Below are 18,130 nucleotides of genomic sequence, written 5' to 3'. Positions count from 1 at the left end.
TAGACTATTTGGGGGAGGCTGTTTCTTTCCACATCTTTTTAGTTATTAGAACAACTGTAGTTAGGGCTCTCTCGTCTGTGGTACAAGGTTTGAGGGAAAACTCAAATTTCATCTCAGAAGATGCTAGTGGATTTGCAAATGTTTGAAGATAAGTACATAGTCCTTCAACCATGAGCTCCTTACACCATGTCTGAGGAAGTGTACGTCTGGGCCCTTCTCTGGGTCCCCATGGATGCCAGGTGTCTGGGAGACTCTAAGCCGCCATCTTGGCCCTATACTTTCAGCCCAAGCAGGTTTTGGGCAGTGTCTGTGAGCTGAGAGGTGAAGAGCCTGTGAGTGAAGGGAAGGTAGGGGTGTGGCCAGGGAAGAGGCCGTGTGTGGTCACCAGGGCACTACTTAAAGCAAAGGTTTCTGGGAGCAAGGCAATCTTCCCACCAGAGAAGGCTTCAAAGGACATGCCCACTGCCACCATTCTTGCACTGGCCACAGTGCTGCTGCAAGACCTGCCCTGGAGTGCACGCCTTAGCAGTGTCTAGGAAGACACGCGGGCAGAGAGGCCACGAGGCCACCAGCCAAAGCCTGGTCACTCACGTGCCTTGGAGTCGTCCGCACCTGGCCACCTCCCTGACTCTGCAGCCTTCTCTGCTATGAGGAGTCCCAAGGCACCGTGCCCCACAGAGCCTTCACCTGAACAAACCAACACCACCTACCTGTCCTGCATGCCGGCGGCCCATCCCTCGGAGGAGGGGGAGGACACAGAGGGGGCACCTCCCACCCAGCAGCAACCCCGCTCCCTGTGACACCGCACCACATCATCTCAGTGAAGCGCGCTGTGGCTCAGTGAGCTGTGGCACTGTGGCTGTCTTTCTGAGCTTAAGGTCGCCCCCATTGTGATTTTAATGAGAATGAGTTAAATTCCTTCACACACCCCTTTGGCATCCTGATCTCTGCACCTCTTTCTCCCTCATACTTAGACTCCCGGGTCATGATTCTGTTACATTAATTTTCAGGAATGGAATCTTGGCATTTGGCAGAGATTATTGTAATTAAATCAACAGATGGTTTCTCTAATTCCATCTATGCTTTCCCCTTTTTGTTTGTTGTAGATGATCCTTTCTTTAAAACCCTTGCGTTGGCTCTGGAGGCAGACTCCATGGTACACGGGCAAGTGGAGCCTCTTCTTCCTGGGAGCCATTGTGGGTAGGTGGGGTCATGTGACTAGTTACAGCCAATGAGCTTTGGGAGGAAGTGATATCAGTGCTTCCTGGCCAGGTATGGAAGGACCAGTGTGCACCACTCTGGTCTCTCTTCTGCTGCCCTGGGTACCCGAAAGGCCTAGTCCTTTTATGACTATGTGGAGCAGACCCCTGACAACCTGAATGGGCAAAACATAAGCAATGGTGTCATTAAGCCACTGAGGTTCAGGGATTTGCTTGTTGTTACAGAAGAGCCTGACTCACCCTGACTAGGAAAGCAATTCTATAACTCACTGCTCTATTTTATGTTGTTCTAAAAACCTTAGGCAGGTTGACTTTACTCTAGGAAATGACCATTTCTTTGGGCAAGTAATATAAAGTAAGTGACCCAAAATCCACATAAAGTAGCTCTGTTCTAACTGCACTTTTCTCTGAAGTTTTTATAAATCTTAAGACTTTCCCAAGGTGTAATCATAGCTTTATTTATTTGTTTACTATGTATCAGATTTCCACTTGTCTTAAAAGGTTGAGAAGTTTTAATCATTTAGCCCTTTCCTTAAGCATTATTTGAATTTTTACCTTTGGTTCGGGTTGTATTAGTGTATTTTCTAAGTCCTGCCTTCATTCAGGGTTTTGTTGAAATTTTCTTCTCTCTACTTACTTTCAGATTTGAGATTTGATTGCAGGGTAATGTTTTGTTTTAAAGTGAATTCAACCTGAATTTTTTAAAGCTACACAGAACATCTGCATTACATCTATTTATTGACCAAGCTTGATTAAAGCGAACCTAGGAGGAAAGGTGGATTTCTGGATCTAGGACGTAAAGCAGAAGGCTGAATGCGCTTATAAACATCGGCGTCGAAACCATCTTGCACATTCATGGGGTCTGTCTCGGCAAAGGGATTACTGTAGGGTGTTAAGATAGAGTTCAGATCTTAATTAAATACATTAAAATGGGCAGTTAGGGGGGAATAATTCCCACAAAAGTAGTAGTGGCCCTGAATTTGTTAAAATTTTTTAGCAAATATTTAGAGATGTTAGCTCCTTAGCTTTGCTAATTCAAAAAAATTTTTTCAGCCGGGCGTGATGGCGCACGCTTGTAATCCCAGCATTTGGGAGGCTGAGACCGGAGGATCGTGGTTCGTGGACAGCCTTAGCAACTTAGTGCGGCCCTCCACAAATCAGTGAGACCCCGGTTTCAAAATAAAGGATAAAAAATAGGGCAGAGGCTGTAAGTGGGAGGTCAAATGCCCCTGGGTTCCATCCCCAGACCCACACATACAAAAATTCATATTTCTAGGTTTTATCTCTACTATCTTTGAGTAGAAGTAATCATTTCTGACTTCCAAACTCAGGAATATTCTTACAATCAATGAAAAATGTGTGAGAATATACAGGAAAATACCCAGCTATGCACCGAGGACTTCCGCAAATGAGTACCCAGGCTGATTCTACCCAGGACCAGGTGTCCTTGGACACCTCGGTGGTCACAGATGCTCTTTTAGAAAACGCCAGTGCCCTCCTTGGGTGCATCCACACGACCCACTTCTCACTTCCCAGGGCTACAGCTGGCTCCCAGCTGCAGAGAGCCCTTGGGTCTGCGGAGCCCCTGGCGTCCTGGGTCCAGCGGAGGAGGGATGGAAGCAAGCCTAGAAGAAGAGCCAGGTCTCCCTGGACGGACACAGTGCATGGCGCAGAGCTCACTGCATTCCCGATGGCCGCCAAAACTCAGACTAGCTGGGCGCAAGTGCACATAAAATCTCCACCCCAAGCCAAGAATCCAGTGACTGAGGCAAAGGTGAGAGGCATGTGTGCATATGTACATATACACATCTTTACATAGGTGTGTGCATTTACATATGGTGTATATATGGCACCTATTTGTATATAGAATACTCATACATGATTATACACAGATGTATATATGTGTATGTATGTATGTATGCATATGTTGTATGACCTGTATCTGCAAATTCTATCAATTTAGGGCTGAAATTTTTGTTTGTCCTGAACACGTACAGACTTTTGCTTATCATTATTCCATAAAGGATATTATAACTATGAGCATAGCATGTGCACATATTCCTATAGACTTCATACAGGGCCTTGGACACTCACAAATTTTGGTATCCTCTGGGGGGACCTGGAACCACTGCCCCGTGCATTCCTAGGGACAGCCATACACACCAAATTTGTAAACACCAAATCCACATGGCTATGAGAGGCATTGAAGTTACGCCGGTCGCCGTCCGAGAGCCCAGCCCTCCCTGTGTGTCCCTGTCCCCAGCCCAGAACAGAGCTGTGCACACGCTCAGTGACGGACGCTTCCTGCAGTGGTTGTATTTCAAGGAAAACGCTACGCGTATTCACACGCTGTAGCTGTGTGAGTTACCCCCCTCGCGGTGAGCCGTCGGCGAGAAGCTCGTTGAAGTCCGTTGCATGACGACTTGGCATTCCGTCCCTCGGGCCAGTGGTCACCTTAATAATGACCGCTTGGACACTTACTAATGACCTCATGGGTTCACTGCAGACTTCTTAGCATGAAGAGAGCACCTGCTGCATGTCAGGCTTCCTCCTTCCTGCCTTCTCTGAGGGCACCAGGCATGTAGAGAGGGATGCTGCTGTCCTGGAGGCCAGCCCGGCCCACCCTGGACCTTCACAAGGTCCCGGAGGCCAGTGGGGCGAGGGGGGAATGTGCCCAGGCTCACCAAGGAAGCTGTGCAGGAGAGGTTCTCCAGCGGCCATGCCCAAGGAGCGAGGTTGGCCCTCAGTGTGGGTCGATTGTCCTGGGCATATGCCAGCGGTGGCTGCACAGGCCAGGGAGGCGGGCACCCAGATGCTCGGCCCTGGGGGCCCGCTGGGCAGGGGTCAGCTGGACACCTGCTCTCATCAGCACCACACCAGGCTGTGCCCTGGTAGACACCTACAGGACGGTCACAGCAAGAGCCTCCCCCACCCGGGCAGGGCAGACACCCTAGAGCCGGGCTGAAGCCCCTGCTGCATTTCAAGATGGGAAGAGAGCACTTTGTTTCAATGTTCTGATGTCCTCAGCTTAGGAGAAGGGTGCGAAGGGCCAGCGGTTTCACAAAGCTTGTAAAACAGAGGGCACATTCCATGTGCCACACGACACAGGAAGTGCTTTCCCACAAAGGTCAAATGTGATGAGAGACGTGTGGACACATCCGTTTTCATTCATGTCTTCTATGGTTCTGGAAAAATTCACTCTTTAGGAAATTGGTTTTTTTTCCCTATTCAAAAGCACTTTGAAAATAAAATAAATGCCACAAGACATACTTGAATATGCCACGATTTATAACTGTGAGGTTTTAATCTAGCGATACTGAAGTTTTAGAAAATTGAGCAATCACGAACATATTTCTGGATCTCTCTACTGGAGCCTCGAGCCATCTGGGGTGAGGACAGTACTATTGGAGCGCTCTCATAAGAACAGAGCACGAGAAGGTTCTAGAGGTATCTGCTCTCCTACCGGGACCTGCCCATCTTGGGCTGGGCTTGCTGGCCCACCACACGAGGACAGCACCAACAGCTTTGGTCCTTAGCACGCTCCACCCCACAGCTCAGCCTCCTTCTTAGAAGGTGGCATGGCAGGTCCTGTGTGGGCTGTAGGAGTCTGCACATACACTCGCCGCGCAGACCTTCTAGGTCCAGGGCTGCCCCTCCTCTTGCAGCCTCTGAGCTGCTGCAGCAGGACCGAGGAAGCGGGGTCTCCACACTTAAACGCGGGCACCTGCAGCCCTTTGATAAAGCCCGCCAGGCCTCTTCTTTGGGAGACCATCTCTAATACGGTCCAGAGGATGCAGCAGCTCCCCCCTGCATCTGAGATCTGTGAGGTCAGCCAGACCTTTTCTCTGGAGCATTCCAGCTCCTGGTGATTCTTCCCCAGAACACCTGTGGACCACTCTGCCCACAGCCCAGTGGGGAGGTCCTGGTCCCACCCGGATCACCCCCGATTTAACACGGGCTCTGCAGCATCCGCACGACACGGGCCTCTTCACCTTCACCCTGCCAGCGTGCTTTTTGGCTTTGACCTCTGCCCGTGCCTGTCGACCTTGAGGCTCCCGGGTTCCCAGGTTTAAAGATCAGAGGTCCTACTCACTGACTACAGCTGCCTGGCTGTGGAGCTGGGGGCCGGCAAGATGGAGGCCACGTCGCTGCAGGTGGGAGAGTGAGTGAGTCCAAAGAAAGGAGCCACCACCATTCTCTGTGTTCTGGCTGCTGCTGTTGTCTCTCTCTCTCTCTCTCTCTCTCTCTCTCTCTCTCTCTCTCTCTCTCTCCTCTCTCTCTCCCCTTCTCCTTTTCCCTCTCTCCGCCTGAGCACTGAGTACAGGTTCTGCGGAGTTCACTAAGATGTCTATTTGTTCTAATTAGAAGCCACCAAATGCAGGAGATTGGTGTATGTAGGAAATCTGTATTTCACACGCTGGCTAAGAGTCAGGATGACTAAAATTTAGCGCACGAGCCTGCTCATGGAGTGGCTGGCCCTTTGTGCATTCCTTGGCTCTCATGTGTTGTGCAACCGTGAGCTTCTGTCGCATTTGATGGCGGTGGCGTGTTGGCAGGGGCCACCTTGCAGCCGCCGCTCACGCGCGCTTCTGGGCACCGCGGCGCCACATGGGCACTGCCAGGCCCCGGGATGGCCAGCTCTTCCCCATCCCTATCCTGCCTGCACCCTGCACTCCCTGCATCCCTCCTCCAAAGCCATCTTTCTCTCTCGCGTAGGTTATTTTCCACACCGCTGCGGGGTTTAACGAGCTGACTTTGACTCAGCCGAGGCAAAGCCCGCGCCATGTAGCGTGCTCAGTTGATTTCTTCACACAAAGTGTTTCTCAACAGGCATCCGCTGTATTATTCTCTTGGTGAAGAAAGAAGCTTGAGAATATTCTGAAATGGGCTAAGAGTCAAAGTCCAGAGCGTGGGAGGCCAAAGGCTGCCCGCTGCAGAGGCGCCTGGTCAGCGAGCCCGGCACACCCCGTGAGCTGCGGGCGACCCTTTGCAGGGAGGGGGGGCCCCAGCTCCATGTTTAAGCTCCACAGGCTGTGGGTACCCGAGATGGGTGGAGCAAGACTTGGATCACAGTATGATTTGTGCCATCACTTCTGGGATTTGCATTCTTCTAAGTGTAAGTGAATATATGATCATTTAAAAGATCACAAGCCAGGCGTGGTGGCACACACTTATAATCTCAGTACTTGGGAGCTGAGACAGGAGAATCCAGGTTCGCAAACAGCTACTTAGCGAGGCCCTCCGCAACTTAGTGAGACCCTGTTTCAAAATAAAGAATAAAAAATTGGGCTGGGGTGTAGCTCGGAGGTAGATGCCCCTGGTTTTAATCCCTAGCACCATACACACACAAAAAAAAATTCAAAAATCACCAATTTTATCTGGTTTATTAGAAAAATGAATGCTCAGTGAAATAGACTCGGGTATTGTTTCTCTAAAAGGTTCAGCATTTTCTAAATTCCCTAGTTTCTCAAAATTACTTACGGGAGCCCAGGAACAGCTAGCTCATCATCAGAGTCACAGCATTACTCAAAACCTCTGGACAGCCCCACTTCAAACCATCGGGGAGGTGGCCAGAGAGCCCTGTCCCTCTGTCCTGACTCAGTGTCCACGCACGTGTGAGGACGTGTGCGCACCTCGGCTCCTCACGCTGATCAGGGAGATCCGTTGCCTCGCCACGGCCCATTTGTTTTAAGATGTGGACTCAGAAGTCGGGCATGGCGGCACAGGCTTGTGATCCCAGTATCTGGGAGGCTCAGACGTGAGGATCCCAAGTTCTCAGCCAGCTTCAGGAACTTAGGCCCTCCGCAACTTAGTGAGACCCTGTTTCAAAATAAAAAATAAACTGGGGCTGAGGATGTAGCTCAGAAATAGAATGCCCCTGGGTGCAATTCCCAGCGCTAAGAAAAAAATTAAATTAAATTAAATTAAAAAAAAAAAAACATGGATGGCCCCTGTTGGATGAGCTGTGGAGTGCCTTCAGCCAAAGCACACGTAGAACCCAGGCCTCACACGTAGACAGCGATGTCGGCCGCCATGGTCTGCAGTCCTGGGCATATGGCCTGTGGCGCCCAGTGTGAGGACTTTTCCTAGGGAGCCCCTCACTCTCCTGCCTGACATCCCTCAGGGCCCAGTCCTGGGCCTGGTTATGGTGCCACATGGGGTCCTCCAGCCAGCAGGGGGTGCTGCCCGCCAGCCCTCCCTCCAGAACACTGCACTTTGCTTCTCCCCAGACTGTCGGTTCCTATCCCCTCTGCTTCCCCTGAGTACCTGCATCCTCCCACTCTGTCCTGAACCGGAAGTGCAGAGCTGGAAAAGGAGCCCGGCCCTAGAATCCAGGGGCCTGGGTCCAGATCCCAGGGTCAAGTTTCCCAGCCTTCAAGGGGAAGGTCGTGTTCTCCCTCATCCTGAAACGCCACCTGGAGGTCCGGCCACCCCTGGTTCATATGCACTTTTGCTGAGTGGACGGAAAGCTCTGTGTGGCGTGGCCAGTGTAGGTCCTGTCAGTCCCCCTGAGGATCCTTCCCCACAGAGAGCTTCATCTCTTGGGATCCCTATACAGCTCCTGGGCCAGTCCTAGCCAACTGCTGCAACCCGTATGACCCACATTCAGCTAATCGGCCATCTACACTGCGTCCTGGGCCCGTTCTGCCTGCGCAGCCATGGCTGGGCCTCCCATCTCTGCCTGTCCTTCTCATCGGGGACCCTGCAGCTTGGAGCTGTGATCCTTGGTTCTGTGAGGAGCTCCTTAGACCCAGAAATGTGATCACCCCCCCCCATACTTTTATAATATTTTGTTGGTTTTTTTTGGTACTGGGGATTGAACCCAGGGACATTCTACCTCTGAGCTACACCCTCAGCTCTATTGTAGCCTTTACTTTGAAAGGGCATCTGCTAAGTTGTGAAGGTCTCGCTAAGTTGCTGAGGCTGGCCTCAAACCTGCAATCCTCCTGTCCTCAGCCTCTCAAGACGTGGGATTGCAGGCATGTGCTGCTTTACTGACACACACATTACGTGTTGCTGCCATCACTTATAATATGTATTGATATGTCATAGTAAAGTGGTTGGGGCCCAGCGTGCTCTGTCAGACGTTGATTGGAGCGCTCACAACATATTACTGGGATCGTCCGTCCTCTCTGTCCCCCTAGTGAGCAGTGAGTGGGGACAGGGCTGTAGTCTCGACTGCGTGTCAGCATCCCCAGCCAGCCCCAGGCTCCCCGAAATTCTCTCGAACTGCCCCGCCCTGGCTGGGAGGCTGTGGCCAGGCATCTGCTGGCTCCTTCTCAGGACATTGGCTGGGGAAGGCCCCTGGCCTTGGGCGCCGGGGTTGGGTGCCCTGGCTGTGAACAGGCTCCTCGCCCAGGGCTCTGGCTCCAACTCTGCGGCCTCTCTGAAATGACAGAATAACACCGCTCCACAGGGGGTCTCTACAGGGGATTCTGTTGCCCCAACTTGAAACAGGGCCCTGCAGGGTGATTTTTTTCTTGTGGACATCTGAGGAAGTCATAAATCCGAGTCACCAGACGAAGTCGTTCCTGGGTGCCGGGAAGAGGCAGGTCCTCTTCTGTAATGGTTCCCTCCCTGCTCCCACTCCCTAGCCCTGCCATCTCTGAAACTCAAGAGGGCCCTTTGCTTCCCTTGATCATGGGAAGAAGTGGCGCGGTCTCCCCGAGGAGGTGGAGGGCTGGAGTGGACAGAGCCAGCCCCTGGGAGCCCTGGGGGTGCTGGCGGGGCGGGGAGCAGCCCTGCGCGGTGTCCGTCCTGGACAGTGACACCGGGCCAGCGTGGAGGCAAGTGTGGCCTTTCCTCTGCTTGGTTTCAGGCCCAAATCTCCTGGCCAGATCGGCCCTTCAACACAGCCCAGTCCCCAGGGCCAAGGCGGGGCGGGGAGAATGGGCGAGGGAGCAGGCTTCCAGTTGGCCGGAAGGCCTGGCTCCTCTGAAGGAGCGGGCCTAGAGCGCTGCTGCCGGCCACGTGGGAGCTGTAGAAAGGGGACCCAGCCCCTCAAATCGGTCATTCCCAGCAGGATTCCTCTTTCTCACACAAGGCAGGAAAGCCAGGGGTCAGATGCATGAGTCATGGAGCTAGCTGGGAGGGAGGGCTGGGGCTGGGAAGATGGCCACGGCCGCCCTTGCCAACTTTACCCTGACCCTGGCTGCAAAGGCCCCACCTGTGTGGTGTCCAAAAGCGTGCCAGGCATCATAGGTGCAGAGAGGCCCCGGTTAGCCGGGAGGTGTCTACAGCACAGAGCACCTGGACACCATGTTCCTGGGGCCCGCGCCCACGCCCGCTGCAATCCTGCGCCCGCCGCTGGCTCTGGGAATCCGCGAGGTCAGCAGGAGCCCTTGAGAGCGGGCCGTGTCAGATGTGGTGTTCTGCATGCTGGGAGACGCTCTAAACCTGTGGCGTCCTGGGAGCTTTGTGGGTGCAGGAGGAGGTGGGCTCTCACCCACCCAGTCATTCTGGGGAAAGCCTGAGTGTCCAGTGGGCAGGGGCCACCCCCTTCACACCCAGGGTAGGTCCCAGGTCCTCGTGCGCCCTCTCTCCAGACCACATGGAGACACCCCACCTCACCGGCCTAACAGAAGCACACGGCCACGGCTCCCGTCCAACTGAAGGACTAAGGAGCCTGCTCAGGGGTCCAGTGGGGTCTGCCAAGCAGCCACCGCTCCAGATGAGAATTCTGCAGGCAGCCCGCTAAAGGACAGGGGCCCCCGGGCAAGGGCCGCTGGAGAGGCCCCAGCCTTCCACAGGAACGCTGTAAAAACAAATTAACCCACAAGTCCTGCTGCTTCTTGGTTTACGTTGGCCAGGAGAGAGAGCAGGCTGCCTTTTGTCCTCCCTCTGGGCCCTGCCACCGTCCCACAGAAGTGGCCACCAGGCCTGCACAGTCTCCCTGGGGAGTCAAGGGGTAAGCGGCATTTCTGACCTGCAGTGGGGCGCTGGGTGCCCAAACTCCCCTGGGTTTTGGAAGCTGGTCCAACGTTCCCCTTGCTGGACTGGGGTTGGGGTCAGTTCTGGGGTTTGCCTTCAGGATTTCCTCTCCTCTTCCAGGCCTGCTCAGAGCTGGGTGAGCTCAGACAGGTTGGCAGAGAGGGGAGAAACCTAAGCATGGGTCCCCCTCTTGGCCCAAAGGCGGACTCCACTTGTCACCTCCCCACCCAGCACCCAGCACCCAGCACCCAGCATGGGACTGGGCCACCTGCCCTGGGGCCCCACACCCAGGTGTGCCTGTCAGGAGGCTTCTGAGCGCTGGGGCCCTACCCGCCCGCCAGCTCTGTGGACTCCCAGTTCCCTCCCAGCACCCCTGCCCTGCTGCAGCATGCTGGGATGAGGCTCTTGTTGGAAAGCCAAACACTTGGTTCCCTCCCAGCCTCTGTAGGAAGACGGGACGTGGGAGGCGGCTCTGGGCTGGGCTGGAAGCTGTCCAGAGCTGCGACACTCGGCGGGCAGCCCAAGGTCTCCTGGAAGCCCTTACCTGGATGGGAAAAGAAAGCCCCCTCTGAGGAGCATGAAGGATCAAACTCAGGGCGCCCGATGCCCGCTCAGTCGCAGGTGGTCACCGGTGTGGCCAGTTCTCCACTTGTGTCTGGTCTGCCCCTAAGCCTCCCTGCCGGCCTGAGGCTGCACAAGAGGGTCCCGGGGCCCTTGCTTAGGGCTTCTTGTGGTCTGCTGGCCAAGCCTCAGGGTCAGGGGGCCAAGGGGAAGCCAGGCCAAACAGGAGGCAGGAAGATGGCCACCTCCTTGTTCTTGCCTTGCCTCTAATGGACTCCTCAGCCTCAGTTTACCCCCATGAACAGGGCTGGTGTCATGGGACGTGAACGGTTAGCTGGGCATGCTCAGCCAGTGCTCTCTGCTAAGGAAGCCTGTGAGCATCCCGGTGTGTGCAGGTGTTGGTCCTGGGGCTAAGGCTGCAGTGTTCAGGGGTGCCTGGATTGTGGTGCTCCTGCCGGTTGGGGCCGCTAGTCAGTTGAGGGGGACTTGGAAAGCAGAGATCCAGCATATTTGTTCTGAATGTTACAAAAAGCAAGCTCCTGACTCCTGGGCATGGGTGTGCTGAGACACTGATCCCGACTGCAGGGGCAGGAGAACCAGCCTGGCACCCCCAGCTGGCTTGGCACCTCTCTTGGTTGAAGTGGAGCAAGTGTTGTGACCATTGGGTGGGAGAAGGTGCCACTATCTGCCCCGCTCACAGGCCAGACTCTGGTCTTGAGGTCTGTGCAGGTTCCTTTGGGGAAGGTGGGGCAAAAGGGAGCCCTGTAGGGGGTACAGGGAGGAGTCTACACCATGTCCACACCCTTCTCTTTGCCAGGCTTGGGCAGCTGCGGGGCTCTTTAACCGATGGCTGCCTTTGTCCCCACTCCCATCTCCACCAGTGGTGAGCGGCTGGGTCAGAAGGTAGAGTTGTGACCAGGCCTGCCTCCCTTCAGAGTCTAGCTGGCACAGCAGTGCCTATCTCTCCACTGTTAGGCATTTCTCCATCTCTCATCAGTCTGCCCTGGCTTGGCCTGCTAAGCCAGTGTGCCCACAGGCAGGGGGAGACACCTGCTTGGCCTGCAAGACCACAGGAGCCTGCCGCTTCAGTCCAGGATGCCAGGAGCTTCTAGCTTCTCTCTAGTCTTATTCTCCCATTAAGTGTCTTCACAGATGAGCAGGCTGAGGCCATTCTTTCTCAGATCACCACCCTCTAGTAGCAGCTAAGAGCAATCCCGGAGCCGCCAGGTCTCTGCCCCAATTCCCATCTCACCAAGACCTCTGAGCACCTAGGTTGTGTGGCGAGTGTGTGTCTACCAGCTCTGCTTTTACTAGACTCCCCAGTGTCTACTGCCCTGCCTCTGTAATTAACACTTCTTGGTCACATGGAATCAATTTCTTAAAATATGACTTCTATTGCTGACGTCTTACTTGGGATTTTTGCATTTAGATTCACAGATAGGTGTTTCTGCCTTTAGATCTTATCCCAGTGGAGGGGTGTGGGGGCCACAGTGATGTCCGGGGGGCTGTGCATGGTGGGGACGGGGAAAGACGTTTCTTCGTCTGTGATGCCTGCGCCTGCCTTGTCTCCTCTGATGGTCACATGCTCAGATTTGTGAGATGTTTGACTGAGATTGTTAAGTTGGTTCCGCCTTTCCAGCCAACTGTGGGGGCTTAGTAGGGACATCTCTGGAGTCCTGTTCTAAACAGCTGGAGGCTGTGTTCAGACTCGGTAAGGGGACAGAGAACTTTGACTGAAGGATGGTGCTTGACAGATGCCCAGAAGGGAAAAGGTCTGGTCGAGACGTGTGTGCACTGTCTCTTTTTGGAGATGCTTTCCCGTCTGGGCTCCTCCCTCCCCTCCCTCTGCTCCTCGGGCAGTCCAGCCCAGCCGTGGTCCTCTGCAGCTTCCCCCGTTTTTGAGCCTCCCTGGCACTCTCTGTAAGAAAGCCTGTGCTGTATTCTAGTTTACAAACATGTTTCTTCTACTCTACTGGATTTCTCGGATTCACTTCTCATACGCAATAGATGCTGAGTGCATATGGGAAAGATGGATGGATAGACGGATGGATGGATGATGGATGGGTGGTGGCTACATGGATGGACAGGTGGAGGAAGGAAGGCAGGCAGGCAGGCAGGCTGAATGCATAGATGGCTAGGTGGACAGATGCCTTATAGCAAAACTCCTCCTCCGTAAGCCCACCCTGGCCTCACTTTCTGGAGACTTCTCTGCTGTTTCATCTTTTTGGCCCCTGGGCACCCGAGTCGCTGCATGCTTTCTAGCACCCAGTGGTCTGGTGTGGGACAGAGGCGGCTGAAGGACTTGGCCCAGGTACTGCTCTGCACCCATCCCTCCCGGCGGAGGGTGCGCACACAGAGGACGTGTGTGCACGGCTTCAGGTGCCCTTGCATACAGGAGGCAGACTCCAGGCCCAGATGTTTCACATTTGTTGCAGAGAACGCCGCCCGTGTCAGCAGACATGGCTGAGGTCGGGGTGACATGGAGGGGCCAGGCCGAGAGGCGCTGGGTCAAGAAGACTAATGGACCTGCCTCGCGTTTCTGCCTGGCCCCGGGCCCCTGCGGGCATGGGAAGCAAACCCTGAAACCCGCCGCTGGCTGGGGACGGCCCCGTCGTTTCTGGCTTTTCATGGATGATACTGTATTTCCCCTTGGAGAGCTGGGTCAGCTCATATATCAAAGCTGTTGTAATTATTTCCTCCCACTGAGGAAGGCTCCATTTAGCTCTCTCTAGCCACCCCCCCTTATTAATTATCTAATTACAACCACATTCTCCAAAAAAGAGCAGCCTTTGACTTTCTGCCCAGGACCACTTAAAAAGGCTTAAATATTTGGAGTGCTATGAACTTGAAGAAAAAGAAGTGTGTGTGTGTGTGTGTGTGTGTGTGTGTGTGTGTGTGTGCGCGCGTGTGCGCGCGCACGCGCCCATGCGTGAATTTTAGGGAAATTCTGTCTCAGCCTTTTGGGAACGTTGTCTTGATTCAACAAAGGAAACAGCGCCCTGGAGCCTTAATAATCCCTGGTGGAGCTCAGGTCTCGTGGAGGGGTCACGCCATGCATGAACTTGGGGTGTTACACACCAGCTGGAGGGTGGTATGCTGGTGGTCAGCCACACGCAGGCCCTTTACAGCCAGCAACTGCCCAACATGGGCCCGCCATGGCGACGGCAGCCTGGGAGCAAGATGAGGTCGCTGCTGTCGTCCTTGATGACTCAGGGTCCCCTGGACCCCGCAGCGTGGTCACAGGGCCCAGAAGGAGCCCGTGTAGCATTTTCCCTGACTCCTGTGGACCCCACAGGGCCTGACGACCTGGGGCTTCCCGCAGCCCTGTCCCTCTGAGGCCTGGGCCGCATGTTCCAGCGCTGACCCCCATAGAGGACATCAGGTGCACATGTGCATGTATGCACACACATGATCGTGTCCTGCATGTGTGTTGTGTGTGCATGGTAGTTTCCAACCTGCTGCTAGCATCTGAACACAGCTGGGGGAGAGGCTCCATGTGACACCCTGGGGGTTCTTCCACTAGGCTGCCCCTGAGCGGACGTCACAAAGGGGCATGTAGCCAAGTCCATCCCACGGTGACAGGCTCACACGTTTGTGTGTGTGTGTGTGTGTGTGTGTGTGTGTGTGTGTGTGTGTGTTGCTCGAGATTGAAACTTGGAGGCATTCTACCTCCGAGACACGCCTCCAGCCCTATTTTATTTTTTCTTTGGAAATAGGATCTCATCAGGTTGCTGAGGCTGGGTTCGAACCTGCGATCCTCCCTTTTGCGTATGTATTAATCAGTTGCATAGTGCCAGGGGACCTGGTGGTGGGAGAGTTGTGTATATCAATCAGTCATGCACATAGGAATTGACATGTGATGAAACTTCCCAGAACCCCCCCCCAAACACACACTGTACCACAAACACACACAGAGTGGTTATCCACTCACACCCCACAAACACACACAGGTGTAACCTCTCACATACACACACACCCCACCCCACTCACCACACAGGAGAGACTTGTGGACAAGCTGCTCCTGGATCACCCCGTCAGCTGAAGGCGGTGATACTGCATTTCAGCTGTGTAAGATGATAGTGCCGGGGGTGGGGGTGTGTATGGGCTCTTTCTACACATGTCTTCACACTTTCTTGAGCATCTGTAATTATTTCAAGAGCACAAAATCTTTTGAAAACACACTCACGACAGCTGCCCCACCCAGCGGCTGCCCCATCTCTGCATCTTTGCCCCCTGGCCCTGTGCCCCCAGCTCTGGCCGCCCCAGCAGCTGCAGGCCACCTCCTTCTGGATCACCTCCCCTAGTGGGCTGCGGCAGCCCCGGGGAACACCTGTGTGGCTGTCCTCGGGGACCTGAGAGCTCTCATAGTCTCCGCCCTGACCTATCCAGTTTCTGCGGAGGGAGGACCAGGAGGAGCCCCCGGGAGGGACAGAGCCAGGTTGGTGTGCCAGCCGCCTGTCCAGTCTCGGCTCCCGGGGTGAGTGGCTGCCTTCCCGGTGTGAGCGGTGTGGTGGCTCATGTCTCCTCCCTGTCTTGCAGACTGACTCAGGTCCGAGACGCAGTGGAACCAGGATTCACCCTCGTAACTTCTGAAACCCGGCCAACCTCACCGAGGCCCAAGCTCCGGTGGGGGCCAGTCGGGGGCAGCAGCAGCGTGGGACAGAGGCCGCCGGCACCTCTCCAGAGCCGTGCCCGCGTGGCAGGGCACCCGGCCCGCCCTGCTGGCGGTCTCAGCGTCATCTCATCTCATAGCCGTTTGGACTTTCGTTCTGGGTTTTGTCTTGGGGGAGGGGATCTCACTCTTGCTGAAAATGTCTACAGTCAGGCATGTTTAGAGGTATCTGGGGTTTGGATTTGTACTTCCCTCCAAGTGCCTTTTTTAATGTATATTTTTTTAATAAAACAGAAACGCATTCTTGTACAATCTGTTTAAACTGGACCAAGGCTCTCAGAAAAGGAACCCTGAGTTCCCTCCCACCCCGACCTCTGCACGATTGTTTCTAGGAAGCCTGGAATTCTCACTCTACCCTTTCACTAGCTCCCTCTCACAGGACTTTCTCAGATAGCCATTTTTATACCCCGTTTCAGTGTATATGTTGCTTATTTGTTTATTTATTGAGATATTTTACAAGCTAAGTGACCGCACTGTGGCTGTGTACCGCTCCCTGCCCAGGAACAATAAAGTCTCCGCACAGCCCCAGCCTCTGCATCTCTGTTCGGCTGTCTCTGTTGCTCTGGGACCTGGGCACAGCAGCGTGCCAGGGTGGGAGTGTGTGCTGGGGCAAAGCTGTGTACCTCCTGGCGGCCAGAGAGCAAAGAAAGAAGGAGAGGGAGGGAGGGCCCAGGCCTGCTCTCCCCTGCCAGGACGTGCCCCCAGTGGCCTAACTTTCTCCCCTGAGGCCCCACCTCCAAGAGAGCCCACCTCCTCCCAAGACCACGCAGGCTGGGACCATGCCTTGACACATGGCCTTTGGGGCAGCCTAGATGCAAACGCGACAGCAGGTGAGGTTCCCCAGCTCGGCGCTCGGCCCTGCTCCGCTGCTCCAGCAGCCTCAGCCGGGACACTGCCCTTGCTAAGCCTCTCCAGTTCTCCAGTTGGACTTGCCCATCCTTCGTGGCCCAGGGTCAGCACCGGCCCCAGAGCGCGCCCCATAGCCCCCAGACACAGAACCCCTCTTGCTCTTCCACACCCTCCAAAAGGGTCCTGGTGTGTTCTCAGCATGCCTGCCCCGCCTGATCACATGGGCCACAGCAGCTGTCCAGCCCTCGGGGCCTGCACAAATCAGCTAGGTGAGGTGCGGAGGTGAGGGTGGGGCTCAGGACGCACACCAGGGTCACATCCGCAGCCAAGAAGGGAATCTTAGGGTCTAGGCAGGCCCAGGGGTAAGGAGCCCGATGCCCTGCCTGCAGGCCTCTTACCAAGGCTGCACCTGTGCACACCAGTGGGGCACGGGTAGCCCCAACGAGAGTGTGGGGGCCCCAGGTCTGGGATTGCACGTCCCTGGGCCAGCAGAGGCCTGTCTTCTGTGGACACCCTCGTGCCAGGGCCCACTGGTGGAGCTGCCCATAGGCCGGAGGGCGCGCTGACGGAGTGTCTTGGGCAGGACCATGGTGGCCTGTATATGCTCTCCCCCCACTCCCAGCCCTGCTCCTGGGCCTGACAGGAGGGCAGGGCCTCCAGAACGGGCAGCAGACCTCAGCACCTGGCTGGCCCTGGTAGTGACCATCACGTAGCCCAGCTGCCCTGGGGCTGGGGCCACCTGGAGGGTTTCTGAGCACGAGTCTGTGGCTGGTCCTTGAAGCATGAGCCCCCACACCACTGCACTGTTATAAACAAGCATACAGGCATGGGCACACCTCACATGAGCCCACATGTGCACGCACTAACAGCATACGCCCGTGCATGCGTTCATGTGCGCACACCTCACATGAGCACATACGTGTATGCACCCACAACACACGCCCCATGCACATAAACGTGTGCATGCACCCCACATGCACAGATGCATGTCTCATGTGTATACATGTATGTAATGGGGACATACATGCCAAAGTATATTGCACACACCCACATGTACATCATCAGCACACAGGTAAACACATGTATACCCTGAGCACAGTCGAAAGCCTTCGCATGGACCAGGCACACGGCAGCAGGAAGTGCAGCCGGGCAGAGCCCCGTGGGTCCTCCGAGGCTAGAAGACTCAAGGGCCGAGTGGCTCAGAGTGGGACCACTACCCCGTCACGGCGTGAGCCGAAAGGTGGGGGGTCAGGTAGAGCCTCCTTGGTTTCCAAATTCCAAAACTCATTCTAAAACCCAGAGTCCTGAGCCACTGCCCGGCAGCTGGTGAGTGACCAGGCCCACCTGTCCACTGCAGGACCAAACCCTGAGAGCCTGCAGACCCAAGGGGCGAGGGGCACCCATGGGCCGGTGCATGCCATCCCCAGGGCTGCAGCCCCCCGTCCTTCCGGGAAGCCTTTGGAGCCAGCCACCCACTGTGGATGGAGATGTACAGTGTGAATGTGGCTTCCCGCCTGAGCCCCGAGGGTGCAGGCTTCATGGAAAGTGTGTGTGTGTGTGTGTGTGTGTGTGTGTGTGTGTGTGTGTGTGCACTCACGTGTATCTGTGTTTGTATCGTGAATGTCCTTCCATAACAAGCCGTGGAGTCCAGGGCTGGGACTCGGGTTCCTGGTAGCTCTGGGGTCTCAAAGCTGCTTCCAAGGAAATTAGAGCCCTTGGCGGTCACAACCACAGGGGCAAACATCTCAGGACACGCTCTGCCGTGACCTGTGAGTCCCTGGAGCTGCAGGGCTCTCTAAGGAAAACCCACCCACACGCACTGGCTACCTGTGTCTGGGGAGGGTCCAGTGGAGCCCCTCTGGGCAGACCTGGAGGCCCAGAGCAGAGGTGCCCAGTG

The sequence above is a fragment of the Muscardinus avellanarius genome (assembly GCF_963383645.1).
Source record: "Muscardinus avellanarius genome assembly, chromosome: 2".
NCBI lineage: Eukaryota > Metazoa > Chordata > Mammalia > Rodentia > Gliridae > Muscardinus > Muscardinus avellanarius.
This window is presented reverse-complemented; position numbering follows the sequence as displayed.